The 24,345-nt window shown below is 39.6% G+C and overlaps 1 long non-coding RNA gene across 1 annotated transcript; it reads right to left on the bottom strand.

Moving 5' to 3' along the window:
- Window positions 1–5,223: 5,223 nt before the first annotated feature.
- LOC131492714 (uncharacterized) lies at window positions 5,224–22,895 on the bottom strand. Its single transcript, XR_009252253.1, has 3 exons — window positions 22,829–22,895; window positions 22,159–22,235; window positions 5,224–5,667 (listed from the first exon to the last, which is right to left on the bottom strand). It is a non-coding gene; the product is annotated as an uncharacterized LOC131492714 (long non-coding RNA).
- Between the last annotated feature and the right edge of the window lie 1,450 nt (window positions 22,896–24,345).

The following is a 24,345-nucleotide window of genomic DNA, read 5'->3' as shown; positions in this document are numbered from 1 at the left end:
ATCGAAAATAATAATAAACGAAGACCAACTTGAGATTTAATAAAACATTTTTACGTAGGTCATTGCCTCTCACAAAGTCCTCATCACATTCTTGAGAGCGAAAGAGGTTCTCACATTTCCATTTTACAGACAACCAAAGAAAAACTCAGAAAGACTTACCAACCTGCCCTTGGTTACACAGTCAGCATATAATGATGCTGGGAATCAAATCTACCTACTCTGGGGCCAAATCACACATCTATTTTAGTATTCCTCAGTTACATGGACAAAGCTGCTCCACTGGGAGCTATGAGATAATATTACGATTCATTGCAGTGGGTTTTTTTTTAAAGTTTATGTATTTATTTTGAGAGAGAGTGCAAGCAAGCATGAGCAAGGGAGGGGCAGAAAGAGAGGGAGAGAGAAAATCCCAAGCAGGCTCTGTGGTCAGTGCAAAGCCCAACATGGGGCTCAGTCTCACGAACCGTGAGATCATGACGTTAGCACAAATCAAGAGTTTGTCGCAGGGCACCTGGGTGGTTCAACGGGTTAAGAGTCCGACTTCAGCTCAAGTCATGATCTCACAGTTTATGAGTTCGAGCCCTGCATCAGGCTCTGTGCTAACAGCTCAGAGCCTAGAGCTTGCTTCCAATTCTGTGTCTCCCTCTCTCTCTGCCCCTCCCCCATTCATGCTCTGTCTCTCTCTGTCTCAAAAATAAATAAACGTTAATAAAAAATAAATAAATATTTAAAAAAAGTCAAGAGTTGGTCGCTTAACTGACTGAGCCACCCAGGCACCCTGATAGTATTACAAATTCAAAAGGCCCTCCTTCCTGGCTTTGTCACACAGACCTTGGTACCCATGCTGGGAGATGCGTCTACCTTGATATCAGCAGCACCTTGTTTGAAGACTTTGCAAAGGGCCACTGGAAGGTGTGTAGACCAGGTTCAGAGCCAGACAGTTGTCAGGGTCTCTGAGTAACGTTCTGTGCTGGATGAGATGAGGGCCTGGTTTTCTTACCCGGTGGTTCTCAAACGTGGTTGTGCAAATATCAACAATGCAGATTGCCTGGCTCCAGCACCAGAGATCCTCATTCACTGAGCTTTCGGTAGAACCTGAGTGTCTACAGTTTTAATAAGTCTCTTAGGTGATTCTGTTCTGCGGTTTAAGCCCACACTTGTTCAGTTCTAGGAAACTGCAATCTTATCAGAGTAAGTCTAGTGTTTTAAATAATTATTCATCCTACTCATCCATAGCTCTTTGGGTCTGTTTAATTGCACAATAATAGGAAATGAGTCAGTGATGTAACCCAATCAGCAGCATTCAATTTAATTCAGCAAACATGTCTTGTATACTTTGCACAAGGCTTTGCATGAGGCTCTTGGTATATAAAACATGATCTCTGAAGTCCACAAGTTTTATTAGATGAGATGGATGTTGTACACAAATCACCTAATCCAGTGATTTTAAAAAGCAGAATTATTGGCACACCCCTGAAGCACAGAAAAGAAAGGACTCATCTCTCCTGGAAGCCTTGGAACACTCCTAGAAGCCGCATCATTTAAGCCTGGTCTCAGCAGGTACTAACTGAGAATGGGCATTATAGCGGCAGGGGACGTCATGAGCAAAGATGATGAAATGGGAAAATATAGATGTGTTCTATGAACCCTGAGAAGAACATCTATAAGTAGAATAGTAGGGGTAGTTAATAAAAATAGTTTTTATTTTCATGGGCTTTTAAAAAATAATATTTCATTTAATCCATTCAACTACCTGTTACATTGGAGAATCCTTCCTATTTTCAAGATGAAAATACTGACTTAAAAAAAAAAAGCCTACAAGACCTATAACAAAGTACTAATTTTGGGTGATGGGGGTGGATAATGGGATCATAGAATGTTGTTGCTGCTATTGTCAGTGGAGAAGGGAGTATCAGTGGAAGATAACACCATATAGAGTAGGAAAAGTAGCTTATGGAAACACACCACACCAAAATACAAAGTTCTATGTAAACTCATGCCTTCCTTAAAAATGCACTTGTATTATCCAGTTCTTCTACTTAGTATTCTCACCACCCTTTCTCATTGTGCATTGTTAGTGCTCAGATTTGAGTCTCTCTTACTCTCCTCCATTAAAGGACTTCAAGATCCTTTGAAAGGTAGTTGATTTCATATCTTAGGGTTCAGGGAAAAGTCAGGATGGGTCTGGGACAGTCCATGCAGCCAGACAGTGTGCAAACTTCTATAAAATGCCAGAGGCGATGATCAAAGAACAAAAGAGCCAACTTAAAGGGGCTTCCCTTAGCCAAGATGAATTAAGGATGAATTAGCCTCTTGTCCCAGAAAAGCGCATTGGCCCCGCAGACTCAATCCCTTCTCTCTTTGGAGATGAATTGTCCCAATCCATACTTCCCAAACTTTTCATTTCATGGCACATGTAGAAAGGGTAACATTTGTCTAATGACACATTAATTCATGGCACAGTATGAGGCCGCCCTCCCCTTGGGCTCCTGAGCACTGAGTCTCCAAGCAGTTCAGGGTACGGGGGGGGGGGCTCTGTCTTGGTCCCCCTGTGATTCATGTGTAGCCATGGTGAATGGCATAGTAGGCTGGTTGCAGCGTTCTGCTTGCTCTAGATGGTATAATAAAACATAAGGTTTATATTCAAGTAGGGTTTATAGTCATTTTCAGTAATGCTAAGAGGCTAAATCAGTATCTCAAAATGGCAAGACCATGAGTGAGGTTCTGCCAGGCATGCCCAATTAAAGAAGATATCATTACAGAAAGGCACTAGGTTTAAAAATTTTAAATCTAGATGAAAGACCAAAAATTAAAACTCCTATGATGTAATAAGCGAAACATTTGTAAAAAGAAACTTGGTTGAAAAACCAGAGAATAAGAACTACCTTAGATGCTGCCAACAGGTCAAGTGTCAATTTTTTTATTATTGAGATACCATAACTGAGTCCTTTTCCTTTGGTCAGTGGAGATATAAAAATACAAAATTACTGTAACTTTTGGAAGGCAAACCTAGAAAGAGATACAAATAAAGTAATGGTATTTCAATCTAAGATATTAACATTACAGTAACTAGTTTTTGTTTCAAGGTATAGATCAGCTTTTTAATAGTATTCATGTCTTCTTTTTAAGTGTTTAAATGCTAAGGATAGTTTATTGTGGTAGAATTGTGGGTTTTTAAAAAATGTTTATTCATTTTTGAGAGACAGAGATAGAGCATGAGCAGGGGAGGGGCAGAGAGAGAGGGAGACACAGAATCTGAAACAGGCTCCAGGCTCTGAGCTGTCAGCACAGAGCCCGACGCGGGACTCGAACTCACAGACCATGAGATCATGACCTGAGCCGAAGTTGGACACTCAATTGACTGAGCCACCCAGGCGCTCCAGAATTGTGGGGTTTTTAAAATGTTTATTTATTTCTTTTGAGAGAGAGAGAGAGAGAGACAGAGAGACAGAGAGAATCCCAAGTGGGCTCCATACTGTCAGCACAGAGCCTGACATAGGGCTTGATCTCACAAACTGTAAGATCATGACCTAAGCCAAAATCAAGAGTCAGATGCTTACTTGACTGAGCCACCCAGATGCCCCAGTAGAATTGTGGTTTTAACCAAATGTTTATAAGTATTTGCATTAGCAGTCAATATTTAAATATTTGGGAAATTTTAACTTGATAGCTACATATGTTTTCAATTTTTTTAGTTTTGAGATATGTACAAATATTGAAAGGAATATTGATTGTTTAAGGATTAAAGAAATGCTAATTATTTGATAAATTCATAAGGTTATTAAGCTGGGTATTAAACAAAGCACAAAAAGAAATGAATCCCAAAGGATTTGCAAATATTAAAGAATAATTTATTCATGGTACTGTGATAGAGCTCATTTAATGTAATGAGTATACATTAAATAATTAATTTATTATTGAGATCTAATGAACATATAACATTGTATTCATCTTAGACCTTATATATATAATGTATATATAAATCATATATATGATATATATAAATGAGATATATATATGTATGTATATATATATGTATGTATACATATATATATATGTATATATATGTATACATACATATATATATATATATATAAATGATCACCACAATACATTTAGTTAACACCCATCACCACACATAGTTACAAATGCTTTTTGTGTGTGATGAGAATTTTTAACATCTACCCTTAGCAACTTTCAAATATGCAATGCAATATAGTCACTATGCTGTACATTGCATTCCAAGAACTTATTTATTTTGTAACTGGAAGTTTGTACCTCTTGACCCCCTTCAACCCATTTCACCCACCCCCTCACCAATCTGTTCTCTGTGTTTATGAGTTTGATTTTTTTGTTTGTTGTTTTATTTTTCCATTGTTTGTTTGTTTGTTTTAGACTCCACATTTAGGTGAGATCATACAGTGTTTATCTTTCTCTGTCTGGCTCATTTCACTTAGCATAATGCCCTCAAGGTCCATCCATATTGTTGCAAATGGCAGGATTTCATTCTCTTTTTCATAACTGAATAACATTCCTGTATATAATTTTTAATTAAAAAGAAAACCTTAAAAATGTACATTAAAAACCCCATCTCCATTTGTCCACTCCACTCCCTAACACACCATATACCCCCACAAATACAAAGCAGATGAATGAATCAACACAGTTAATCAGGAACAGAGCTGAGGCATTTTTGTGTTCTGACCCCTGGCTCAGTATTTTCTTCCATGCCTCATGCAGTAGTGTGATAGAGGTACATGTAACTGGAAAGATAAAAGGGACTAAGTGATAGAATGCCTTGGCAATCCTGGCCATCTGACACAGGCAGTGGAATATGGTGGGACGTGTACTGGGAAAGATACATGGTTAATTATCTCAGGTCTGCTAGTTACTAGTGGGTGACTGAGGGCAGTCTCCTATTTTCCTTATGCCTCATTTTCTTCACCAATTCAATGCAAAGTTTAGAAATGCAATTTCTAGGGGCGCCTGGGTGGCTCAGTCGGTTAAGCGTCCGACTTCGGCTCAGGTCATGATCTCGCGGTCCGTGAGTTCGAACCCCTGCATCGGGCTCTGTGCTGACAGCTCAGAGCCCGGAGCCTGCTTCCGATTCTGTGTCTCCTTCTCTCTCTGACCCTCCCCCATTCATGCTCTGTCTCTCTCTATCTCAAAAATAAATAAACGTTAAAAAAATTTTTTTAAATAAAAAAAAAAAAGAAAAGAAATGCAATTTCTGATGTCCCTTCCAAATTCTCTAATTCTATGAAATATTGTGAAGGAGGCTTATTAACTTATGGAATAGAGAGAGCCTTGCTAAACTTTCAGGCCCAGCTCCTCACAAATCTGCCCCAGGATTTACTAACAGGAATACAAGTACACTCAAGATGGTCCAAGAAGGTCCCACAGTCTTCTGTCCTCTTCAGTTTTTCAGAAATTAATTGAAATCTTTGGTATTATCTTGGTGTTCTTCCCATTCTCTTTGTTCTTCTGGGCTATTCTTTTGCAATCATTTTATTGGGCTTTTGGAAGGCAGGGGAAATATTTGGGTCAGGCAGCCATCTTAACTGGGACCTCATCATTTGATTTTTGAGTAGCATTACCTCACCAAGGTTGGAGGTCCTCCTTCCTCTTCCTGTCAGAGACACTTCCACATGGTAGTTGAGTAACAGCCTGAATAAATAGATAAATCTATGTGTTATTTATTTGAATTTAGATAATTATGTTCTTTAAAATACAAAGATTTCACTATCAGCGCTGTTTCAGATATTACCTGACAGTATTTTTTGGTTTTGGTTCTGGTTTAATATTCCCATTTCCCTCCATTTTAAAGCAAGTAAGAGAAGAGAAGAGAAGGGAGGAGAAGAAGAAGTACCTTGAGTTTTAGAGGCAGTAGTAAAATTGCCATAATTAAGCTTTGGCCTATATCAGTGGTTCTCAAATTTTAGCCTGAATCAGGATCACCTGGAGGGCTTGTTAAAACACAGACTGCTAGACCCCAACTCTAGAATGTCTGGCTCAACATGTCTGGAGTGGAGCCTGAGAACTTTCACTTCTAGCAAGGTACTATGTGGTGTCAATGGTGCTAGTCTAGGGACCATACTTTGAGAGGCACAGGACTACATGAAATACAGCACTTGGGGGAGGGGGGCGCTTGGGTGGCTCAGTTGGTTAAGCTTCTGACTTCGGCTCAGGTCATGATCTCACTGCTCATGGGTTTGAGTCCCACATCAGGCCCTGTGCTGACAGCTCAGAGCCTGGAGCTTGCTTCAGATTCTGTCTCAGTCTCTCTGCCCCTCCCCTGCTCAAGCTCTGCCCCTCTCTCTCTTTCTCAAATATAAATAAAAATATTTTTAAAAATTAAAAAAAGAAATACAGCATTTAGGTATTGGAAGTAGATAAGGGGCACCTGGGTGGCTCAGTCAGTTGAGCATCCAACTCTTGATTTCAGCTCACGTCATGATCCCAGGGTCATGGGATCAAGCCTTGCATTGGACCCCACATTAAGCGTGGAGCCTGCTTAGGAATCTGTCTCTCCCCTGCTTGTACTCTATCTCTCTCCAAAATGAAAAAAAAAAGTAGATAAGTAATTTGTTTATTCATTAAATAAATAATTGAATAATTACTCTGTATTGAGTATTGTTTTAGGTACAGGGTAATAAGCAAAAAAAAATGTGGTTTCTGTTCTCAATGAAACTTTCTGATGGAATTTTCCAGTTTTTAACTACAGGTGTTTTTTTTTTAATGTTTATTTATTTTTGAGAGAAAGAGACAGAATGTGAGTCGGGGAAGAGCAGAGAGAGAGGGAGACACAGAATCCAAAGCAGGGCCCAGGCTCTGAGCTGTCAGCACAGAGCCTGATGCCGGGCTCGAACCCACGAATCGTGAGATCATGACCTGAGCTGAAGTCAGATGCTTAACCAACTGAGCCACCCAGGCGCCCCTAGAGGTTTTGATTAGAGGTCTGCTCATCACAGAAAGTCTCCTCACGGTGCTATAGCATATCATGTTCATTCCCTTCTCTATTAGTCATTGTGGTTGTCTTGCTTGTTTTTCCTTTCAGTTTTATTGAAACTGAAGCATAATTGATATACAACACTGTATAAATTTAAGATGTATACCATAATGACTTGACATATGTGTATGTCAGCCCTTGACCATTGGTTTTGGCTTTCACTTCTACCATGGCAGTTAAGACTTCCTAACATATAATCTACCCTTCATTCTACACTGTTCTCTATCTCCAGCAGCTTCATTTGTGCCCCCACCATTTGCAACCCCTACAAGGCAATGGGCCACATGTTACATTTCTTTGCAACTCCAACCCTCAGCTCCTCAAGGAGTTAAGAACACTCTAGGAGATAAATATGAGCTTGTTGATAGATTTGCTTGGAATCTCAACCTCCTTTTTGGAGGAGCTGGGGTAGAATCAAAATTGCCACCATCATAACAAGAGTCAGACCACATGGTCAGACGTTGTTTGTGGTGGCTGGGTGGAGTCAAAGGATTGGAGACCAGGGGAAAAAAAAACAGGTGTTTGGCTTAGGATTTTACTCAATTGACAGAAGCCAAGAATAGTTAATTTTTCTTTCAATACAGAATTTGCCTTCTAAACAGAGTTTGTGCCTAAGAAAAAGTAATATGGTCAGAATGAACTGGAGAATAAGTTGTGGAATCAGGTGCCATCTGTGCTTTCTTGACTAGTGGATCTTAATTTTGCTGAAAATTAGTTCTGAGCTGGTAATAATTGAATAAATAGGTCCAAGATCACTTTTTATTACAATTGGATTAACTGGACACTAACTGCCACAATCTGGTCTAAATACGTTAAGATAAAGAGGAAACCTTGTTCATCCTGAAATAGATGCTACATAGAAATAGAAGAAAAGTACTTTAAAGATGAAAGAATCTTTGAGAGAAGTATGAAATAATGGTTATGTGTGAGGCTCTGACCTGGAACCTGGTCTAATCCAGTTTGAATCTTTATTCTCCTCCCACTTTCTGTGTGGTCTTAGGAAAATTTCTTTATCTCTCTGAATCTCAGTTTCTTTATGTGTGCAGAATTAGAGATTAAAAATATCACCTATTAAAGAATTAATGGGAGAAATAAATGACAGTATAATAATGTACATGAAGCTCCTAGTATAATGTCTAGCTTGTAGTAATAGCACAGTAAATGACAGTTATTATGTAGTCCAATCCTACCATTATACAGATGGAGAAACTGAGGCTCGGAGTAATTGAAGTAATTTATGGACAGAACTAAGACAAGAACTTAGGATTTCAGATTTCCAAGCCAACACTGTATTCAGGTAATTTACCATTTATCACTCTCTCTGTAATTTTGATCTTTTGAGTAGGCAATTTGTGAAAATTTGGGCAGTGAACTAAGATGAAATACATTTTTTCCTACTTTCTGTGAAAATTGGGTTTCAAGTTAAATATATATAACCTACCTATGAAAAAGGCTATTTTCAAACTCTTCAATAGTATCATTTAATAAATCAACCATAAACATTATTTGTAAACTAGTTACAAGTCATTCTTTTTTTTTAATGTTTATTTATTTTTGAGAGAGAGAGTGAGACAGAGCATGAGCAAGGGAAGGCCAGAGAGAGGGAGACGCAGAATCTGAAGCAGGATCCAGGCTCTGAGCTGTCAGCACAGAGCCCGACGCGGGGCTCAAACCACGAAGAGAGAGAGAGAACATGAGAACATGACCTGAGCCAAAGTCGGACGCCCAACCGACTGAGCCACCCAGGTGCCCCTAGTCATTCTTAACTGTTTAATTGAAAAATCAAATTCTTGGCAGCACTAATTTGAGTGTTGACTAAATTAGTTTGAGTTGTGGTACACACCTACATAGGCTGAGTAAAAACTGATGCCCTCCAGTCACATCAACTATTAATATAGGAAGTCACCAACTCAAGGTGTTCCTAATGGGAACAGTTGTCTCTTGTGAGTAATTTCAATGAGAGCAAAGTCATTATACCCAACACATCTATTTCTTTTTAACTCTTATAATAGTCAAAATGTCCTTCAAGCTCTCAGATAATTAATCCAGCAGCTACATGGCATTTAATATATTCCAGAAATTGCAGCCATCATTGATCAACCCAAGAGTTTCTCTTCCTTTTCAGCGACAAGAGCACGAAGAAGTTATGGCTTGTTTATTTTGCAGTATAAGCATAGCCAATTTCCATGTAGTTCACCTAGTCCAGATGAAAGCCAGTTGTCCTGGACCTAATAGGTATTCAATACATGGTAGTTGAGTTTAAAGTGTCAAGGATGTGTAGTAATCTATTCATGTGTGGTGTGTTCATAAAAGTGATTAAAATTTGGGGTGCCTGGGTGGCTCAGTCGGTTGGGCGCCTGACTTCAGCTCAGGTCATCATCTAGTGGTTTGTGAGTTCGAGACCCACATGGGGCTCTGTACTGACAGCTCAGAGCCTGGATCCTGCTTCAGATTCTGTGTCTCCCCCTCTCTTTGCCCCTCCCATGCTCATTCTCTGTCTCTCTCTGTCTCTCAATAATAAATAAACATTAAATTTTTTTTTAAGTGATTAAAATTTCATTTTAGAGAATGACTCTGCAGAGAGTATGCCCATGAGGAGAAAGAGAAACAAAGAGCTTGACAAATTCTTTCAATGACAAGGTAATTCCAGATAAAAGATGCATCAGCCAGAATAATTTGGGTTGCAAGAGACAGCAACCTACTTGAGAAGAAAGGGGAAATGTACTGGCTCATGAACTACAGGAAGATGATATGGGGCTAGATGAACTCAGGGACTGCAGGGCTGTTGACTTTCTCTCCACTCATTCTCAGACCAGATTTTCTGCAAGGCAGAAGATGCATCTGCCATTAGTCATGGGTTCATATCTTTTATGGCCTTGGGAAGAGAAAAAATAGGTCCTTTTTACCCTGTTCCAGTTGAAATAACCCAGGAAGGATACTGAAAGGCCTGACTTGAGGCACATGCCCACCGTGGACAGTTGTGGCTTAGGATCTGAGGTACTCATAAAAGGGGATACCTCTCTGGATGCACAAAATTTGTCCACTACTGCTAGTGCTTATTGAATGCTTATTTATGCCAGGCATACAAACTCTCATATTTGCTTCTAAAGTCAGGATCATGAGTATAGGAAGTGTCTGTACGGACACACTGAATTGTTCTGAGGGGTACAAGGGAGCTGGCTTGGATGAAGAGAGAGGAAGCCCAAATCACCAATGAAAATGACAAGCTGGACCCTCCCAGCAGGGTACCTCCTCCTCTATTCCTGAATCAATAGGAACAAGAGTGAACTCCAAAGGCAATCCCCTTCACCATCACCCCCAGCCCTAACCACACCTTTCTGAAGTGGGGTAGACCCAGGTTTTAAGGGGCCTAGAGTTTACACAAGTCAGGATCCTTCTTTAAGAAAAAGAATACAAAATAATTTACTTCTGCAAATTTTACAACAAAATATGACCACACAAACACATTTTGAGTGCCCCTTAGCTGTGTCCCAAAATACAAGCTTTACTGGTTTCATGACAAATCTGCCTCTGGTAACATTTATCACAACAAACCACATTTGGAGCCAGGATTCAAATGACATCTAGGATCTTGAACACCCATCCTTTTTTTAGAACATCAACCAGTAGGACCCCTCCCCACTGGCACTTGTTTCTTGAGAACTTTTACAATTCAGGCTCTTTACTAATTTAGAATGTCCTTCTACCTCAATTAACTCAAATCCTGGAAATGCACCATTTTTATAATTATCAGAAACTGACTCCCACCCATCCCATACATGCATGATTTTTCTTTCTTTAGCAAAATATGGTCACTAAGGAGAAATAGGCTTGAGAACACCAATTATTCCAAGGCAAACACTTTGGCCTCAGTGTCACAGGCTTGAACCTGACATTCCCAGCCACAGCACTGCTGAAACTGATAGTCTAGTCATGTAGGGGATTTTCCTGACTCCGTGTCTGTCTCCCCATGGCTGTTTATTTGTATTGCTGTCTGCTTTGGTTTGGGACACTGACCTTATAAGCTGCTTCCTCAGCCCAAGCCTGTAGCCAGAGAACTAGAAGTTTCCCTCTGTGCTCCTCACAGCCAACTGGAAGGAACTGGCTATTAATTCACGCTGTGTAACTGAAGAGGGAGAGGGGGGTTGGGGGGTAAGGGAGGGGTATGTGGAGAGAGAGAGAGAGTGAGGTTGAGAGAGAGGAGTCTTTTAAAATCCACACCAAGCCAGCTGTGGCTCTCTGGATAGCTGAGTCATAGACGACCAGGCAGTTCAGTTGGAAGGCACACTGTACATGCTAACTCTCAGGTTCCGGCTAGGGCGGGGGATAGTTAAATAAAAAGGGAGGGGAGATAAAAAGAAAGAAAGAATGAGAGGAAGAAAGAAAGAAAGAAAGAAAGAAAGAAAGAAAGCCACAATTTAATCTCAGCATTTCATTCTGAGACTTGCTGTGATCAGAGGTGAAGGACAAGAAGCTGGTTCCCCTACAAATGAGACTCCATCCTCATGTGGTTAGTCAAGAATCAATTAGAGAAATCTGACTATTGCTATTTTGATTTTTAATACAAAAATTACAATAATTGCTAGAAAATGCTGGCTGCTGACTTTTTACTGGAACTGGCTAAAGGTTGTCTTGAAATGTCGGCCACTGAGTCACAGTTCATAATCAGCTGTGTCATGGCCAGATTGGGCAGTCTCATGACATATAAGAAGGTTATTATTACAGAAATAATTGGAGTAATGGTTATAGGTCTAAAATTTGTCTGGCATAAAAAAAAATCTCCAAAGGATGGCAAAGGAGGGTTGAAAAGAATCTAAGGAACAAAGATATCTAAGGAACATAGTAGACTACCGCTGTCCTAGGCAGGGAATTGATTCCAGGGAGCATTTCCTGGGTAGTGGAGTAACATGTGCCCACTTGCAGTGGGATCTACTCATGGGAGTCATCACTGGTTCATTGTATTGGTGGCACCAGAGCAATTTTCATGGACTCTATCAACTGCCTGCTGTCACCTCTTAGTTTTGTGGCTAGTGAGAGTCCTCTGTGTCAATCCTGTCTACCTAAAGTTCTAAGTGATTCTCAGACCTGTTCTTTCCACATCCTGAGCATAGATGCTCAGAGTATAGTGTGTTTCAGAAGGAAACCAGAGGGTCATGCTGATAAGATTTCCCACAAATCCCCACCATCAAGACTCAGCTAGGCCTAAGGTTAGTCAGTGATCCTTTTATTCATCTCTTCCCACAAGGTGTTTCTCCTCTCCTAGACATAGACTAGACAGATAAAAGGAGTGTGTGTGTGTGTGTGTGTGTGTGTGTGCACGCGCGTGCGAGCATTCTGAGGAGATAGGCACCATGGCCTCCTCTCTGTGGGTGACCTGGGCATCCTCTTACCTGAGGCCTTTGCTGCCATGTCTCCTCCTTCTCCCTAACTCCAGGTCACATTTTGCTCTAGTTTTGCTATAAGTTAGTGGTTCTCCACCCAATGTAAACTAGAATCATCTGGGGCACTTTAAAAAGTACAGGTATCAGGGCCCCATCCTACCTCCAAATTCTAGATTTAGATCATCCAGTGTGGCCCCACAAGGGTCATCAGTATTATTTTTAAAGCTCTTCACATAATCCTGATGTGAAATCCCTGGCCAACTCTCAATTGCTTTCTTACTGAGGCTACAGCAGCATTTCAGTGTCTGTCATGTAAAGGCCCTATAACATTTAGCAGAAGCTTTTACACAGTACATGGAAAATCTTGGTTAATAATCACTTCTGGCTAGCATAATTAAATTCATTTTGGTTTTGTCTGCTTCCAAGGAGAAGGCAGAAAGCCTAAGCTGTGATCCAGACTCTGCCTGTACAACTTTGGGCAAGTAACTTATCCTCTTTGGAGAAGTATTTCTTCTCTAACAAAATGAATTTCTTAAATTAGATACTCTTTAAGATTTCTTTCAGTTCTAGCCTATAAGGATTATAAAATCCAATGGACTTTTGTTTAGTACTGTCGTTAAATCAGGCTATGATTTATCAGTTGTGAGTCCGAGGGTGGCTCACTCATCTTCTCCAAGCTCCTCAGTTCCACATGTGCAAAATTAGATGGGAAGACTGGGCTCAGATTTCCAAATCTGCTCTGCAGAAATTCCTAGCCCAAGAAATGCAAAAAAGATTCCCAGTGAAAGGAATCTGACAAATCTTTAAGTAACAAACCTAGGTTGACTCTCTATAACTCAAAACTTTCCACTCATTTGATCATGAAGTCTACTCTTTTCTTTTCTTTTCTTTTCTTTTCTTTTCTTTTCTTCCTTTCCTTTCCTTTCCTTTCCTTTCCTTTCCTTTCCTTTCCTTTCCTTTCCTCTTTTCTTTTCTTTTCTTTTCTTTTCTTTTCCTTTCTCTTCTCTTCTCTTCTTTTCTCTTGTTCTCTTTTCTTTTCTTTTCTTTTCTTTTCTTTTTTAATGTTTATTTATTTTTGAGAGGGAGAGAGCACAAGTGGGGCAGGGGCAGAGAGAAAGGGACAGAAGATCCAAGGCAGGATCCATTCTGACAGCAGTGAGCCCAATGTGGGGCTTGAACTTGCCAACTGTGAGACCATGACCTGAGCTGAAGTAGGATGCTCAACCGACTGAGCCACCCAGGTGCCCCAGAAAGCTACTGTTTTCTTGAAAATCCTATTGACATACCTAGAACTAACTGTAATACCTGATGATCAGACCTCTCCCCACACTTTTTGTTGTGTTTTTTTTTTGGTTTGTTTTTTTTTTTTTTTTAGAGAGAGAGGAAGAGAGAAAGCTGGAGCAGGGGAGCAGGGCAGAGGGAGAGAATCTTAAGCAGGCTCCTTCACTTTTTAAGTTCTACTGCTTTGTGGTCAAGACTACAAGTTTGTTACATAAAAGTGTGAATAATTTACTTGTTCCTTTGACATGTAAAATAGAGGATTATTGGTTCACTGGTCCACCCCAGCCTTTGGCCACTCAGTAGGCAAGGACACAATCTGAAACTAGCATCTTTTGGGTCTTGTCTTCTTTTGAGAAGACAATTTTTTAAAAATGAGATGTAATGTCAGAAGTCATTCTGGTTCAAGCATAAAATGGACCCTGACTCTCTTCACTGTAACCTGTATGAAACAGGTTGCGTACAGAACAAGTAAATAAAAGTTGCTCGCTAACACAGTTTCTTTAGTTTGATGAAATAAGACCAATTTCATATAATCAGGAAGTTCAGAATCAGAGAAATCATCTATAGAGGCAATGTAAAGTGTCAAAAACAGTTCTACAGTTAGAATTTTTGGCTGGCCAGGTAACTTCGGCTCCTCACTTCATTCTTTTGTGCATTGGCTTTCTCATCTGTAAGATGGAGGTAAGAATTGCCCCTAATACAAGTGCCTTTAATTATAGAAACAAGTGACTTAATATGTATAAAGCACCTAGAACAATGTTGGCACACGGTAAGCACTTAATAAATCTTTATTTTCTGGACCATGAATCACCACTTTGTGATCAATGTTAAATACATGTTGTAGACCTATTTTATCTGGCCCACAAAATGAGTATACTTTTAACATTTGAATGCCTTTAGTAGGGCTTATACTTTATAGCTGACCTCAGGGCCCATCTCTCCTTATAGTCATATTTGACCACGGTAGTCATGTGTGAGTCTAGAATGCAGACTTACTAAAGCAGAAACTGTCAGAATCATGTTTGAATGCCAACTCATCAGGGCCTAACTGGTAGATGGGGCTTTCTTAGCATTTGTTGAACGAAAAAACGAGTATACACACACACACACACACACACACACACACCCCAAATCCTTTCTAGAATATCCTTCACAAGGGGTTGTTTTAGCCTCTGCAACAATATCTCCATGGTAGGGCATTAAGTATCTCTCATTCTGTATTTGGGCATTTCTGCTTATTGGGAGTTTATTTGTAATTCTCATTCAATATCTGATATTTTGAAGCTAAAGGGGACACTGGAGAGAATCTGGTCCAATTCTTTTATTTGACAGTTGTTGGGAGGCCCAGTGACTCTCAGAAAGTCATTGCCCATTGTGGTGATACCAACCTATGAGTGGGTATACACTTCCCTTATGAATCAGCACTCAGCTCTGTAGTGTGATTTGAGTCTCTAATGCCTTGAAATACCAGTTTCTCAGGCAGTCAGCAACCATACTTTGATTCCTGAAGAACTTTCCAAATCTATTAGACAATCTTCTCTTGAAATATAATCATGAGTTCCTTCCTTTATCAACCAATGCCTAAGTTACTAATTAATCATTTGGTAAGGATGAAGATGAATAAGAAGAATGAAACACAGGATAGGCCCTGAGGGTAGAGACACATGTATCGAGGAGAAGGATCTAGGATGGAGAATAGAGAAGAAGGGCATTGGAGCCAAGCCCCATCTACTTCACAAGAAGGCCAGACACAGCCCAGATCCACATGCAGCCTGATCAGGATATTGCTCAACGTTCCCTGGGGAGGGGACGGGAGTGGGGGACAGACAGTGGCTAATTTAATATAATCAACATGCAATAGGGCTCTTCACCATTAAAGGGAAAATCTAAAAAGAAGAAAAAAAGAATCTATTAGTATACTTTCTAAAATCTCAATTCTAGCTGGAAATGGTTTCAGGGAAAGTGAGATGATGCAAGTCTAGTGCAGCTGAAATCGCCCTCATTCCTTGGCTCCCCATCAAACATTAGAAATCTTTCATCAGGGATTGCATCTCTGTCTCTTTTTCTCTTCCCCTTTCTCTCTGGAGTAGTGACTCTTAAACCCTTTTGATCATGGTCCTCTTGAGGCCCTGGTAAAAATTATAAATGCTCTCCCAGAAAAAAATGAACAAACATGAAGAAGTTTGCGCACGACCTCAGGCAATATCCTCACCCCCTAAAACCAGTGCTCATGGACTCAAACTAGGAATTTTTGCTCTTTAATGTCTGAGGGATGTGTTGGGATCTTTTATCTCCTGCCCCATATATTACCTGAAGCACTCCTGGGGATCAGGAGAAGGCAGATGTGTCCTGAGAACCTTGCTGTAATAGGAATACACTCAACCAATCTGCTGACACTTCAAGTATGAATTAAGGGTCTTTATCTTTATGCTCATGCTACCTTATGCCTAATTCTATGCTAGTGGTGACCACTCTGTATTATAACTATCTGTTTACTTGTGTATGCCATTCTCTGTGAGTTCTGCAAGGTCAGATTTTGACTCATGTCTTCATGGTTGTATCCTCAGGTACATTAGGATACAACAGATAGGTACATAGGATCTTCGTCCATTTTTGGTGGAGTGGAGGGAAGGAGTGAGAGGGAGGGAGGAAGGGAAGAGGAAGGAAAGGAAGATATCCGTGGGATTTTCTAGAACTTTTCAAAACTTCCAATTCAATAATGGGGAACTAGGTGAGAAAGATAACCTGGATTTACATCACAGGTAGTCCTCTTGATGTTAGTATGGTCAACCATCAGAGTACTAGAAGGATAGACATTGAGCTATGTTTGTTTCAACAGTATTCATGTCCTTGGAGAAGTAGTCGTGATGGCCTATTTAAAACTGTTAAAAGAAAGAAAAATAGCTGGAATAGTTGAAAACCTTTGGAATAGGATAAAAGCTTTTGGAGACTTCAGAGCATTTGGCTAATGGAGATTTCAGCAGCCACCTTGCCTTCTCCTTCTCCCATCCCTGATTCTGCCTGGGTAGAGACAGTGTGAGAAGAGAACCCACTAGGGGAGGAAGGCATGGCTGGTGTGTGGTAGAATTATTCTCAGTCATAATAGGAGTTGGTAGATCGGTGTCCAGGCTTTACTCACTCATCTCCATTAGCCTCTTTAGCATAAATCTGTTGATTTTATTCTCTCAGCATCCATTCATACCTACACTGGTAATAATATAATAGTTTTTCCTTTGGGAAGTGACTACACTCAAACCTCTAAATCTTAGATCTAGATGGTGAGGTTGACCAATCCCTTTATCTCTAGAGATAACAGGTGGACCAGATCTGGTTAATTAGTGTATTGCAGCTTTCAACCATAACAATCCACTTTTAGGAGCCGTAAGACCTAAGCCTAGCCAATGAGTCAATTATGTGGTGTTTGTAGAAATTATTAAAAAGAGAAGCTCTCTTTCCATTTGACTGGAAGCCAGGAGGATATAAGCCTGGATCTTCTGGGGGCCATGAATGGAGAAGACAGGTATGTGCATGGAGCCAAGACAGAGCAGAGTAGGACAGAGATGGAGAGCAACTGGGTCCTGGAGGCTATTTGAACCCTGGTATCCATCTCTTCTGAGGTTTTCCAGACCCTCTTTTCTTTGGTGAATGTTGGAGCATAAGCCAGTTTAAGATGAGTTTCTGTTCTTTTATTTTTTAATTTTTTTAATGTTTATTTTTGAGAGAGAGAGAGAAAGAGAGACAAAGCACAAGCAGGGGAGGGGCAGAGGGAGACAGAGAATATGAAGACAGAGGGGGAGACACAGAATCCGAAGCAGGCTCCAGGCTCTGAGCTGTCAGCACAGAGCCCAACACAGGGTTTGAACCCATGAACGGTGAGATCATGACCTGAGTTGAGGTTGGACGCTTAACCAACTGAGGCATGCAGGCATCCCAGTTGGAGGTTTCTGTTTTTATGAATAAAGGAGTCTTATCTGCTATTTCTCTTTTCTGCTCTTTCATGTTTTAGTAAGAACCTACCATTGTGGCTCTGCCTTTTATAAATGTCTTCCTCCCTCTCCCTATCTTATTATGTTAATGTTATTTCCTTGGTATCTTTAATAAAGCCATTTCCATTATGGAACATGGATGGGAAGGAAGCGTTCGGAGAGTGACTATAACCAAAGTGAGGTCTCCTGTTAGACCATTGACTGGGAAATTGTCCCTGGGGTTTGAGGTGTTCAGGAGTCCAGAGAACCCCATGGAAGGCAGGAAAGTGCAGTTTTCTGTCCAAATATATTATTATGCAGAACTTCGGCTGAGGAGTTTAGTGCCTTTGTTAGCCCATACTGAGCATACTGCCAATCTGGTATCCAGCATAAGATATGCCACTGATTACAAACTTGAAAAATAGAAAAGAGCGGAGTGTACTCAGGAAGAAAGGAAGAATGGTAGAAACATTTAGCAATTTTTCACGGCAAAAATACTAGAATGCCAAAACAGCTCTTAGAACATACATACATACATGCAATGTGAGTTATTAAATAAATTAAATTTAGCATATTATGCTTTAAAAAGCACAGCAATACAATATATTTTAGGACTATTTTTAATCCACTCCAACACTGCAATATTTTCTAAAGATTTGGCATGGAAAATAATAAGGTTTGATTATCTGGAAAATTTGCTTATATGCAATATCTCTTTCTCTGATGATGCCTGATAAAGTGAATATTACTATATTAGACATTATCCTGCCAAAACATGAATCACTTAAAAGGTCCTTTTGTAAGTCTATCATAAGGATCCTATGATTGTATTTCTTACATTTTGAAAGTAAAAGTCTTATCTAAAATGCTATCTCAGGGGCAGAAAAGGAGAGACCCAAAACCAATAGTTTTGGGGCCAAATGCTAATGATCAGCAGGCAGGATGATAGTGAGATATCTAGTACTGGTGAGCCAAACCTATGTCTTTTCACTCTCAAACAACCCCTTTGCCATATAGGTCTTACGAAGCAGTGCCCCCAAACCCCAAACCCCAGAGGAAAGTGGGCCTCTGAGGTGTCGAGAGAGAACCAGACATCCTACTACATCCTCTCACAGAGAGGACCATTAGCCTATTTTAGAATAAGGAAATTAAGAAGCCCACACATCTAGTCAGAGGACAAGGCCCAGCAGCAACTCAGAAATTCCTGGCTTGGACGGATAAACTCTCTGAATCTCATCAATTCCTACTGACAACCAAATGGTGACAGATTGAGGCTTTTACATTTGAAGGCAGACAGCATGTCAACCAGCACCACCTAGTGGAACAGAAGGATTAATCAATTCACAACATCTCTTCACTCTTGAAGTGTTGTTTACTCATACAACTATCGACTTGTGAGTGTTGATTCTGCATCATGCTCCTTGCGGGAAAAGTCAGAAAATTACAAGGAATAGAAATGGAGGTGCCAAGAGCTGAAAATATTCTGGCCTTTGGAATGCTCCAGAAATGTAGGGACAGAGAACTGCAATGGCTTAACATCATCAACCATCACTGGGGTTTAAATTAATAAAAAATAGGAAGCATGTATTACTTCTAAAAATACTTTATAAAAAGTAGGAAAGCATTACTTTAAAAAGTAAGAGCCATATTTAAAATGCAATCTCATGGCCAAAAAAAAAGGAGAAAAGGTACAGATATTTAGAGGAACACACTGGGTTTGGCTCTGCCCATTCATCTCCAACCAGTGGCCATTTGTATTCACTCAGTAGAAGGGAAGCCATGAGAATTCGTTGGTGAACAAGTGATAAAAGTACACAGAAGATAATCTCGAAGTTTCCTGTTGAAAATGGTACTCTAACCCTCAACACAGAACCAGAAAAACTGTGATTCTTGACTATTGCTCTTTTAATTGTGGTTGGCAGATTGGGAAAAAGTTATAATTGGATAAATTGCAACACCCCACGACCACCTTGTCCCAGATCCCATTAGAATGGCCTGATTGAAGCCTGGTTTTGAACTCTCAAGTATACATGTATAATTAGGACTCTTGAATACAAATATGCAAAACTCCAACTGGAGCTAGCTTAGTCCAGGGAAAAGGAGTTTATTGGAAGGTTTCTGTGGATATTTTATTTAATCAAAGAAATAGTTGAACATCAAACTGTGGAAATGAGAGCAGTGCCTTTGGATCTCAGGAACAGTGGGAACCAGGGGCTGGAATGCTACCTGGGCTTTCTTGCCTCATCTTTGCCTTTGGCCTCTTTCTGGGTCAAGTTCACTTTTTCTCATAGCAAACCAGTTTTTCCTTTATGATGGGAAACATGACCACTGAACATTCAAATCTCTTTTCTTACAGCTTTTGCCACCTGAGAGAGGTTGGCCTCCTTTCCTCAACTCTGATTTTAAAATTCCATGGAGGGACTGATTGAGATCAGATGCCTATAGTTGCTGTGCTGATAGTGCTGCAGATACCCTTACAAATTATGAAATAATGGTATTTTGGAATCACCAATACAATCTCCCATGAGATCTCACACCAGCCAATTCCTCACATTAGAAATCCTTCATTTTGGGACTATCTCTTCAACACCTTCTATGGATTTCTGACCATCCAGAATTCAACAGGGATGGGTCACTTACCAGGAGAAACCAAATTGCCTACATGGAACACAGATCAGCTGCTGAAGTCCAGTCTACACCCATATTCATATAAGACAGCAAGACAGTTCTAAACATAAGAACATTAATTCAGAACTGAACAGAATTATAATGTCACATGTTCATTGGGCTAAGGAGGAAGAAAGTGTTTTTACCTGGGCTTTTTCCCATGAGGGGAAAATGAGAGGAAGTGGATTTATACCCCTGCCTGGGCTCCTTGAGTGGTGAGACAGGAATATCTCTGGAGGGAGATTGCAAGGGTAGGATTTGAGAACAGAAAATTTGGGCTTTCCTTTGTTGGTATGTCCATCCATTGGTCATGTCTCAAAGTTTTAAAATCATAGCCCACACACAGCACAGCCCTAATGTGAGCTTTTATTCCCCTTGCCTAGAAAGTTGAAACACTCTTCCCCTTACGCTGTAAGTCTACTTTTGCAACCAAATCAATTCAACTTGGGTTAAATAGTTCTCAAAAATGACAAATGAAAACAATGGATTCAAACTTCAAATGGCTGAATTAGTGTGTTCTTGTCCTAACTTTCAGCTAGTATGGGTACCTGACCTTACAAACCAATCTAATATAAGATAGCATTCTAAATTGTGACTACAACTTGTCAGAGGATAAAGGACTCTGGGGTAGTATCAATTTTCCCCTCTTTATCCTATTTACATAGGATTTCTCAGTCAATAATTGCAGTGAACCCAGAAGAAGAGGTGATGCTGAGAGCAGAGGAGATCAATTAAAGAATGTTACATAAGAGCCCAAAATATGAGTATCTAATTTCCCAGTCATTGTGAATAGTTATTTTATTCAAAAAGTAATAAACTATGATATTTAAATGGAAGCTCATGCAAGAATTGAGAAGCTATTAATACAAAGATAAAGAGATTGCATCTTTGGTAGAAAAGATAATACCAGTAAGCCAACAGAATGATGAAATTAACTAAAGGAAAATGGAGAAGATTATCAGCAGAAGGGATCTTTGAGGGGGAAATGGGGCAGGTTGAATTACAGACATTTGATGAAGCCAGTAAGCCATTCAAATGAAGTTCTGACTTGAGGGGGATTGTGGTAAAGGTAGATGAAATGAAGAGGTAGAATTCAACTATGGATTCAAGTATGGGCTGAACCACTGAATAGGACAATATTTGTAATGGTTACAATTACGTGTTTCACTGCAAGTCTTTATTTTCTAATATAAAATAATTGCTTTCTGATACTGAAGAGAAGAATTTTCAATTCATTGGTTGGTGCTAAATTATATTTCTGGGTCAAGCATAAAAAATAAGCTACCACCAAATAACCTAAAGTCCACTCTTTGAAGATATAAATTCATAAAGCCTATCACACTATTAAAGATGTTGTAACTAGCCCTTTGGGGGCAATAGACCTTCCCATTCTGACATAGAATACCCAGAAACTCCACTATATTTTCTCTTCATCAGACTTTAGTGCATAGCTGGCGTGGAAAATATTTCATTTTTGAATAACTTTTCATGTGTCCCATGCAAGAATCTTGAGGAAAATACTCAGCGAGAGGAGCTAGATGGCAATTATAAAGCAGAGCACACAAGAAACCCATTCTTTCATTCAAATTGTAAGACAACTTGATGGACCATTTCTAACTGGCCAGAAGCCTTAATTTACTAAAACTACCGCTCTATGTCTATTTGTATAAGGAAGAATCAGATAATGTGGCAACAGCTTTATTATAAATAATTCCAACCCTAAGTGCCGTATAATGGACAACAGGGGGTCACACACACATATTCAGCCCAATCTACTTCAGCAACAGAACTAAATGGTTAGAATTCATTTAACTGGATTCATTCATTCATCCCACAGTATTGTTTGAGTACTTACTATATTTCAGACAGTGTTCTAGGCCCTGGAGTAACAATTCTGGATGTCACAAAGCCCCTTCTCTCATGAAGCTTACACTGAAGGGAGACAAAGAATAAACAAGTCAATATGTAGCATATCAATTAGTGACATGTGCTGTGAAGGAAAAAGCAAAGCAGTGAAAGGGTGGAAAATGGAGGGAAAACTTGGAGAGATTTTTTTTTAATCAAGTGTGGTCATAGGAAGTCTCTCTAATTAAGTGACATTTGAACAGAGATCTGGTTAAGACTATGGCATGATCAGATAAAACATTGCTTTTAGTTGCCATATTCTGCTAAGCCAAGGAAGAAGATGGGTGCATTTCAAGAGCTGCTTCAACAAGATTTTTAAAGAAAACATTAACCCTCAGCTAATTAAAATAGCCAATTAGCCAGAATTCCTCCCAACCTTATTTCCTGGGCATTGCAGTTATAGGAAAGCAGCAATACATACATTTGCATCTTTGATGATATATCCAGACACCACATGCTATAGTGGAAAAAGGATGATTTTCAAAATACTTGAAGAGAAGGGGCTATGTGATTGGTGGGCTCTGCTCAGAATTCCAAGTCCATCTCTTTGTGGTCTTGAGTCAGTTGGTTAACCTACTCAAGTTCTACTTTTACTATGGAAAAAAGATCACAACACCTACCTTTTGGACTGGCCGTAAGGATTAAATCAGATGACATATGTAAGATCTGGGCACCTAGGAAGCACCTAAGAACAGGTTAAAACATGTTAGCTGTATTCCCCTGATATCCCTAGAGAATTACTAACCCATGAAAAGTGTCACAGAGCAATGTAATAAATATAAAATTTTATTTTATTTCCCAGAAACAGAATTGTAAATTTCAGGATGTCCAGGAAACCAGTGCCTAAACTGCACTTAAGATTTATTGAAATGATTACACTACTCCACTGTTGGTGTCAGTCTCCCATCTGGACTCTCTGTTTAAAATATTTTATTCCAGCTAAATATCAGGTCAACAGACAATACTGAGAATGAGTACCATGTCTGGAATTTGATGCTGAGCCCTAACATTATAACAGCTAGTCAAGCATGCGAGGCAATACACTTGGATGCAACTTCTCATGGTCTGCAAGATTTTCCCTTGGTCTAGTGGGGGTGGGTCTGGGATGAGTGTCCATGAATTCCCATGCAACATTCATTACGATGGTTTTAGAAACCCAGTACATACTTCATTGAATTTCCCTAAAATAGAATAAGAGGATAAGACCTGCTCAGTCCTATTTTAAACTCATTTGTGTATTATTCTTCCCTTTATTGCACATTTACAGCATTAGGATTAGAAAAAAAAATTCCTGCATCCTGTTTAGTACTTAGTGCTCTGTGTGGTGGTTTCTTTATAATATATGAATGAGCTATTTTCTTATTTCTGTTTGTTATTTGAGGAAGCTAGTGGCATGAGAGCTCCAGGGTGCTCATTATTCTGCTTTTTCCAAAATTATTTTTAACTTTTCCATGGACAAATCTAGCAAAGAGAGATTAAACCACTTTTGAACATCACCATGCTATCCTTATGCCAAAGCCTTTCTTCAGAGGTTCATACCATTTTTACAGATGTGATGTCAGACTTTCTCAAAATGGAAAGGTAATATCTTGCTTCATTTTAAAACTACTTTTAATATGGGTGCAAACTCTACTTGAGATTATGTGCATACCTGGAATGAATCCCACTGACTTGACATCTGAGAATTTTCTCTAAGCCTTCGAGGGGATTCAGTCAACTTATGGAAGAACCTAATATTTGTCCACTGTTTCAGAGGCCCTTGTATGCTTACTAGCCCTGCCATAAGTGGACTTGACAGTTTTGATTTCCAGTACCAAGTGTGAAGTCAATGGAAATCTTTGAACCTGGTTATATGGACATTCTGATAGTGATAATAATTAAATCTATATGAAGAAGTCTTTTGCTGAAATTAGTGTCACTTCCAAATAATAATTTGTACCTCATTATTAAAGTTTACACAACACTTTCAAGCATATTAGCTTCTATAATCATTGCAAGTCATTGTGGAGGAAATTACTGTGTTCACTTTACAAATGAGAAAAACCAAAGCTTAAGAAGTTAAGCAGTTTGCCCAAGATTATGCAGCTAGTAAATGGCCATTGGACTGAGCTCCTCTTTCCCCCAAGGTCATCCAGTT

This window comes from Neofelis nebulosa, chromosome 13 (assembly GCF_028018385.1).
Source record: "Neofelis nebulosa isolate mNeoNeb1 chromosome 13, mNeoNeb1.pri, whole genome shotgun sequence".
Classification (NCBI taxonomy): Eukaryota; Metazoa; Chordata; class Mammalia; order Carnivora; family Felidae; genus Neofelis; species Neofelis nebulosa.
This window is presented reverse-complemented; position numbering and strand designations above follow the sequence as displayed.